The sequence below is a fragment of the Balaenoptera ricei genome, chromosome 7 (assembly GCF_028023285.1).
Source record: "Balaenoptera ricei isolate mBalRic1 chromosome 7, mBalRic1.hap2, whole genome shotgun sequence".
NCBI classification, from domain to species: Eukaryota; Metazoa; Chordata; class Mammalia; order Artiodactyla; family Balaenopteridae; genus Balaenoptera; species Balaenoptera ricei.
The window spans coordinates 108676171-108683919 of NC_082645.1; the positions used below are offsets into that span (position 1 = coordinate 108676171).

General features: G+C 43.4%; 1 pseudogene; it reads right to left on the minus strand.

Moving 5' to 3' along the window:
- Positions 1 to 6734: 6734 nt before the first annotated feature.
- Positions 6735 to 7429, minus strand: LOC132368718 (ras-related protein Rab-5B-like; annotated as a pseudogene).
- Positions 7430 to 7749: the final 320 nt, after the last annotated feature.

Sequence of the window (7749 nt, forward strand, 5' to 3'; positions counted from 1 at the left end):
GAGGAGAAGAACTAGTAAGGCTGCAAGGTAGAAACTTGGGAGAGGCATGCCAGGAACACATATGTTCACTGCAAGTCAAGTGGACACCATACAGAGAGCTGAGCTTAAGCCTTTACTCAGGTACTCCACGCAAGAGGTCACCCTCTGGGTAAGGAAAGTCCACCACTCAGAGGCACTAGGTGTAAGAGGTATTGATGGAAGATGGCTATCCAGAACGAGAACTGCCTCTTTTAGGGTAGAGGTCCCCACAGGGGCCCATCCACTCAAGAGTGGCAACATTTGGGAACTAGCCACGTGAAGGACCTGGAAGGAGTAGAGTGTCAATTAACCAAGGAGAAGACTGCTCCCTGCTCAGCCAGGAGAGAGAGGCTTGCCTTTTCACCGCTTCCTCCTCCTCATCCCAACACAATGGACCAGCTCACCCTACAAGAGGGCAGAGTGAGAGGGGGTTCACAAGCAGCCTCTTCCTTCTGACTTGGAGCACCCCCTCTCCCAGCAGTTCCCCAACCAGCCCTACCCACAAGCCGCTAGAGTCTTGACTCTTTATTGCTGAAAATGAGACATTTCAAATAAGTGAAATTGAGTGGAAAATTACTGAATCTTCCCAAGGTGTCATTAAAGTACACAGTGGGAAAGGTAGGATGAATATAGCACAATTAGAGAACAGTTACTGGAACAAAATGAGATCTTTTCATGTTTAGACCCCAAGTTGAAACTCTTCCATCCACTAGTTAGAGATACATAGACAGATATTTTAACACCAGAAGACAAGTTTTCCTAAAATGATCACTTAATCATGTTATTTCCAAGCTAAAAAATAAAAACCGAAGCTTGCCTTTGCCAAAAGAACACAAATTGGAAATTTGGTCTGAAATATAATGCTTTCCAGAATCTATTTCATTTTAAATAAGCTTATTAGATATAAGTTTTTTGTTGCAAGTCAACTCAGATACCCTTGAAAAGCTGATGAGGATATATATTATACATTTTAAAAAGTCTAGAATACTATAAAATAATTTATATTTTGGTATTTTGGATTTGCATTTGCATGTTAGTTTATAGAATATTTTGAAAAAGAGGATTAATATACATTGTATAGACCATGAAAATATCAAGTTTCTGAAAATATTTGGGTTACTGAGAAAAGTTATACCAAGTAAAGTAAAATAAAAATAAATTGAAGGAGAAGAAAACAATTACACAAAAATAGAGGCCATTGCATTTGCTTGGTGGATTGGCCAGACTGTGGCACAGCACTAGAATACAGATGTTAGGAATCTGGAGAGTCAATCATTAAAGTTTTAAACAAAAAGTAATATCTTTTGGACCTATTATTTACCCAGTACTGTACTGGTCACCATGTGAGAAGGAAGCAAGGTTGAATATTTGATCCATGACTTTGAGAAACTTAAAATCTAGAAAGATCTGGAACTGTGGTGGTGAGATCCAGCAGTGATCTGGAAGTTGGGGAAAGGAGTAAATCACTGTGGATGTGCCCTGTGAGTCCAAAGAGTTGAACCAGGCTGTATGCCATAAGAGGAGAAGGATGGAGAAGTGGGGACTGGCCAGTTGTGTCCCATGCTGGCTGAGAGACACATGAATACAAGCAACCAAACAAGAATAGCTCATTGGAAACCTTGAGGATTGAGGGGCAATGAGGAGGGGGTATCTGGAAAAGAAATGAAGGCAGGGTAGAGAGATTAGAGTTAGTTTTCAGGAAGTTGACTGATAAATAGAAGGGGCATCTAAGTGCTTTTTTTTTTTAAAGGTAAACATGTTATTTTGTAGCTTATGAATATTCTTATTTGTATCTGCTCAAATATTAATTTGGCCATTTATAATAAGATGCAGATGAAAAAAACTGAAAAAAACAAGATAAAAATAACATAGAATCACTTCTCTGAGCAAGAGCTATACTTTATAATCAATTCAGCAAAATCTATAAGTAATTTAAAAAATTCATATGGTTTTAAAGTTTGGATATTCTTGCATATATAGCAGCTAAATTGGAACCTCAATTTTCCCCTGGTGATTTAATCATTTCATTCCAGGGTCTCAACCCCTGAACGATTTATTCTTTACCGGCAGAATTGCTTATTATTTTAATGATAACATTGGGACAGAAAGTGGAAAACAACCATTTAAAGATGCATCCTCTAGATTAGAAAGAAAATAATTATGGTGAAAAAGAAAAGAAATAAGACCCACACTCTGCCACCAAAAGTTTACAGTAAAGAGTCCATTTCTCTTTTATAACACTTGATATCAAATAATAGACACACAAAGAAAAAGAGCCAAAGAATATAGAGGAGCTAAGGACAAAAAGCCAGTTTCTAACCCCACCTTGCCCCACCTCACCCTACTAACCAGAGGCAACTCCTTTTAACCATTCCTATTTTAGTTCTTTTGGAAGCCTACTTACTTTACATTAACATGTTTATACTATAACTTCTTGGTCTTTCAACTTCTCCAAGTGAAAGTTGAGGCTTCATGACCCATCACTCTGCCTTTCCTTCTTCCTCCCAATTTCCAATAATTCTATTATTTGCAAACTTTCTATCGGTTACCTGTTTTGTTTTTTTTTTTTTTAAATAAAATATTTAACCTAGATATCTTGCTCTACTGACGTTTGACACCTCACCAGGGAAGCTGGAGACATCAGCACTCCTGACTCTCCTCCCAACTTTGCTCCCACTGCTGTCTCCTAAATTCTGTCAGTCATACTTGGCAGAGTTGGTGATACTAAAAGTTTTTCACAACTAGCAGAGTCATCTTATTAGCTGGAGGTTGGACCTTTCGATTACAATATTTTATGTCATTTACCTGTTCTCTCATTATCCCCCCATACCCTTTGCCCTTTTGTTTCTGTCCTGGAAAGTACCATACATGTTACAGTAATAGGTCAGACTCATGTAGAGCTTAAGATGGGGAGGCATAGATGCATTCGTAAAGGAACTCACTAATCCTTGCAACAACTGTATGAGGCTAGTATTTTAAATCACTATATGCTTTTAAATATACCTAGTAAGTAATGGAGCTAAAATTCAAAACCCAGGTGGTCTGGTTAGAGAGTCATGTTCTTAAACTATTTATATATTTACTATTAAATATGGCACAATGTATTAAATATGTGAATTAAATATGGTAAAAAATATATATACACACATATATGTTTAATTTCACAATTCAGTAGCTGGAGTTTGTTTTTATAATTTTCTAAGTAATTTATTTCATTCCTCGATTCATCTATTTCCCTTATGAAAGAGTACAGTCCTTATTTACCTTGCTTTCATGTTCCTGGTTTTCTTCATATGTGTGTCGTTGATCATTGTTTGTCCTTCTGTATTTAAGAATGAAGACCTGGTTGAGTGTCTAAGCGGCCAGTCTGGGCCACCTTGGCTTTAGTAGACCTAGATCTGTGTTCTGTAGGCTGATTTCCAACTCTGTAAATGTGGATGGGGCTTCTTGACAACTAGAATTTGCTCTGTGTGGGCAAGAGAGGAGCTGGGTATTAAGCTGAGGGCTTTACTCTGGGGGCCCAAACCCACGGTGACCGCCTTGGTTTCCTGTCTGTGCGGTGGGTCACTAGGCTGAACTGGTCGCAGGCAAACTTGGGTGAATAGCCAGCAAGGTGTTCAGGCCCCTTCTCAGCCCCCTCTTCCTTCTGCTAAGTGTCATCTCCTTGTCCAGCACAGGGCAGCTACCACCTCCACAGCAGGACCCCACTCCCCGCAGCGTGTAGTCTCTGCTCTTTTTCTACCATCAGCCACTTCGCTCTACTTTCTGACTTCCAAACTGTATTGCTGGCCCTTGTTGATTGATACTCCTATCTCCTTCTTTATATTGTTTTATCTTTATTCTGGGAGGTGAGGGGCTGAGTACTTTCCTTTCTGTCCTCCATAATAGAGGATGGCAAAGGGGTTGGCATGGTTGCTAAGTGAGCCAACCTATGGTATGTGCCACTCCAGGATTGTTGGTAACACTTTAGGGAATTTTACTGTCAGCTTTGTCTGAGAGCTGAAGCACAGTTGTCTTATTTTGATACCTTCCTACATCCTAGTTTTTCCTGTACTGAATTAGTCAGTGATTCCCTGTATATGCTGGTTTGGAGTTAGAGACGTTTCTAGTATCATTGTAGATGGAACTTGTCTCAGTGAGGTTAAATAGCCCATCCTGTAATCACACAGCTAGCACCACAGCCAGGATTTGAATCCAAGTTATATGGGATCTTTGCTGCTTAAATTTTTATTATAACCTTCAAACTATTCTTTTTTTTTTTTTCTCCCTTTTTACTTACATGAAATACATTGGTAAATCAGCAGTCGCATTCTGTTACCACGATTGTTATGTTGGGAGAGGAAGAAAAGGGAAAAAAGGCAAATGCTTTCTTAGAAGCAAAAAAAAAAAAAAAAAAAAAAAAAAAAATCAGAAGAAAAAAATGAAGAGCTGGGAAATAAAAACTAAGATTCCCTAAGCCTAACAGATCTCAAAGGAAAGCAGAAGAGCTAATAGGAAGTAGAGGAAGGCAGCAGATAGGCCCAGAAGCTAAGGCCAATCCTGTTCCTAAGGGGGGCAGGGGAGGGGAGAAGAAACCTGGAGAAATGGTTTCCCAGCCCCAAGGCAATGAAACATCTTCACTACTGCTCCATGGGGAAAACTACACAGAGAAAGAACTTCATTTCTAAGAAACTTAAGAGAGCCATCGTAGTTCTTCCACTTGTAAGGACGTACTGGCTGCTTTGGGGGGCTAGTGGGTGCTGGGAAAATGAAGGGAAAACGTGTATGTGTTTCAGGGCCATGGGAACTAAGGCTGTCCCTGGTAAAGGGAGGGAATTTAGGGGTAAGTGGAAGAACCTAAGCTGGGTCCTTCAGAAGCTCAGCTTCATGGATTTCTCAGCTTCTCTGGGACAGAAGGCAGTCCGCAAGCCAAAAGGGCAGAAAGGTTCCAATCCTAGGTCACTATGGCCTCTCCTATCTTATTTCCCCCAATCTCCTCAAAACCCTGGGCTAGAACAAGAAGGGATTTAGAGTTCTCTCTTGCCTTGATGGCTTCCCAAAGACATCTTAAAATACCTGATGAGAGATGTGAAGAGAGACTAGACATTTAGAAAGGACCACTGTCCTCTGGTGATGTGAGACAGTTGTGAGGGACCTTCAGTGCCAGTGGTTCCCTGTCCACAGGAACAGGTGTTATGATATTAGGGGGCCACAAGTAGGCCTCTGTGGTGCTACCCCCCTATGGCACGTGGATTAAACCACTGACTGCATGGGGGATGGGTTTGGGGGCTAAGCATGGAGGGACCAAACTGAAGATACTAACAAAGGAGAAAAGAAATAGGGCCTGATGGGAGGTGGGGGGCAGAACAGACTGTACAGTGGGAATAAAGATCATACCTATTTACAGGGAAGTAGAAAAGACATGGTAATGGGTGGATCAAATTGAATGGGAACCTGGGAAAGGACAGAAAATTCCTCCCTCTTGCCGACTCCTCTTCACTCCCCTACAATGGCCTATGCTAGCCTGAGACTGCTCTCCAGTTGCTCAGTTAATTCCTCGGGAAAGGTAAACCTATACCCAAGAGTCAGGCTGGCAAGAATATAGGTGAAGTAAGAATCAGAGTTGGAGGAAGCTAGCAGTGGAGATTGGGCTTGAGTAGCTGCCAGCGGTACTGTTCTCTACAGCCCCTCCCCAAACCTCATATACACCTCGGATTCCACTTAATTACAAAGTTAAGAGGGCAGGTAAATCAATCAAAACCCCCATAAAACAAGTATCACAACTGAACTACCATCAGTTAAAGTGCAAACTGCAGGGGGATATAGTGGCTGGGGCTGAGGCCATCTGAAGGCCAGAGAGGAAAAAAATGCATATGTGTAAGTCAGAGGATGGATGTCAGAAACTGGTCCCTCCTCCATTTAGATCACAGCAGAGTCAAAGATGCAGGCAACCAGTGAAGATTCTTTGGAGGGCTCTGGGGTCCAGAATCTCCCCCACTATGGGGGAGAAGCTACCTAGGAGGCTGGGTGAGGGGAAAGTAAGCCTTAGAAGAGTTCCTGAGCCACAGATGACACTGCATCTCCACCTCTTCCACCTCTACCCAGTTAGCTAACAAGACTCCAACCTGGTGCCTGAGAGCGTGCCTTCCCTTTCTCACCTCTACCTAGAAACACCCTCCACAAGGCCAACTCAGTGTTTTCAAATATGAGAAACTCCAAACAAATGAAAACAAAAAGGAAATGTTTCCTTACTCCCCACTGCTCTGAGCCCAGGGTCCTTAATGTGACTGAACTGGAAACCTCCTTCCTCACTTCTTGGGTTCACTACCTTCTCCATCCTGGGGAGGGGAAGAAAAGGGGATTAAGAACAGAGACTGACCAAAAGCAGAAGGGGAAGGGGCAGGAGACAAAAAAGAGTTTTCTGAAAAAGTGGGGAGGAGGAGGAAAGATAAGTAGGTCACTGTCTTGCACCTATAATACAAAGTGAAGAAAGTTTGTTTTGGAAGGTAAGTCCTGGGGGATCTGACCCCCAAGCCCCAGAGCAGGGGTAGGAGGTCAGTGGCAACAGCTGCCTGGTGTTGTTGCTGAAGCGTTACAAAGTGCCGTGATGGAGCTGTCAAGAGGCAGCCCTTGGGAGCCAGGGCCCTGTGTGCTGTTAGCGTAGGGGCTGTGTGCTGAGCGGTGGGGAGGGAGGTTATTTCCTGGCTCTCGTGCTAGCTCCATACTTGTTCGCTGCTAGCCGCGCCCTCAGGTGCTACAACACTGGCTCTTGTTCTGCTGGGACTGCTCATGGAGATCCACACCCCGGCTTCGGCCTGCTGCATCCCCCAGATCCTGGGGTTCACTCTTTGGCAACTTCTTAGCTATTGCCAGGAAGAGATCGTTCACGTTCATAGCTGTCTTGGATGAAGTCTCCATAAACAATAAGCTGTTGTCATCTGCACACGCCTGGGCCTCTTTGTACTCCACCATGCACTTGCTGGCCAGGCCAGCTTCGTTCCCCGCCAGGGCAATAACGATGCTAGGACTGGCCTGTCACTGTAGTTCCTTTACCCATGTCTTTGCTCGGGTGAAGGTTTCGTGATTAGTACTGTCATAAACCACAGTTGCAGCTTGGGCACCGCTGTAGTACATGGGGGCCAAGCTATGGTATCGCTCCTGCCCAGCTGTGTCCCAGATCTCAGACTTGACTGTTGTATCATCTAGACAAACCGACTGGGTGAGGAAGGCCGCTCCAATGGTGCTCTCCTGGTACTCGTGGAACTGCCCTTTGACAAAACGTAACACCAGGCTAGACTTCCCCACTGCAGATTCACCCAGCAGGACCAATTTGAACTGGCATATTTTGCTGGCCTGGGGCTGCCCATTGGACCTGGCTGTGCTTTTGCTAGTCATGGCTAGATTATCAGAGTGGGCAAGGGTAGAGGGAGGGGGAAGCCACAAAGCGGCAGAGGGGGTAAGGGGGAGGGCAGGGGGAGGGCAGGGGACTTCCAGGCTTCAACAGTCCTGGGGCTCCGTCTCCCCCGTCGGGCCCAAGCCTGTGTCCCCTTCAAACTCTTCTGTACTTGGTTCATAATTAATATTAGTCATCAGGTTGAAAATATGCCATATAGGTTTTAGAGAGTTTTGATTCACCATCATTATATTGAAAAGGAAAATGCTATTTAATCATTTTAGATAGAACGAATATGCACTATCTATATGAATCTCTATTTGCAGAAAAACAATGGTTAACAGTGGTAATACACATTT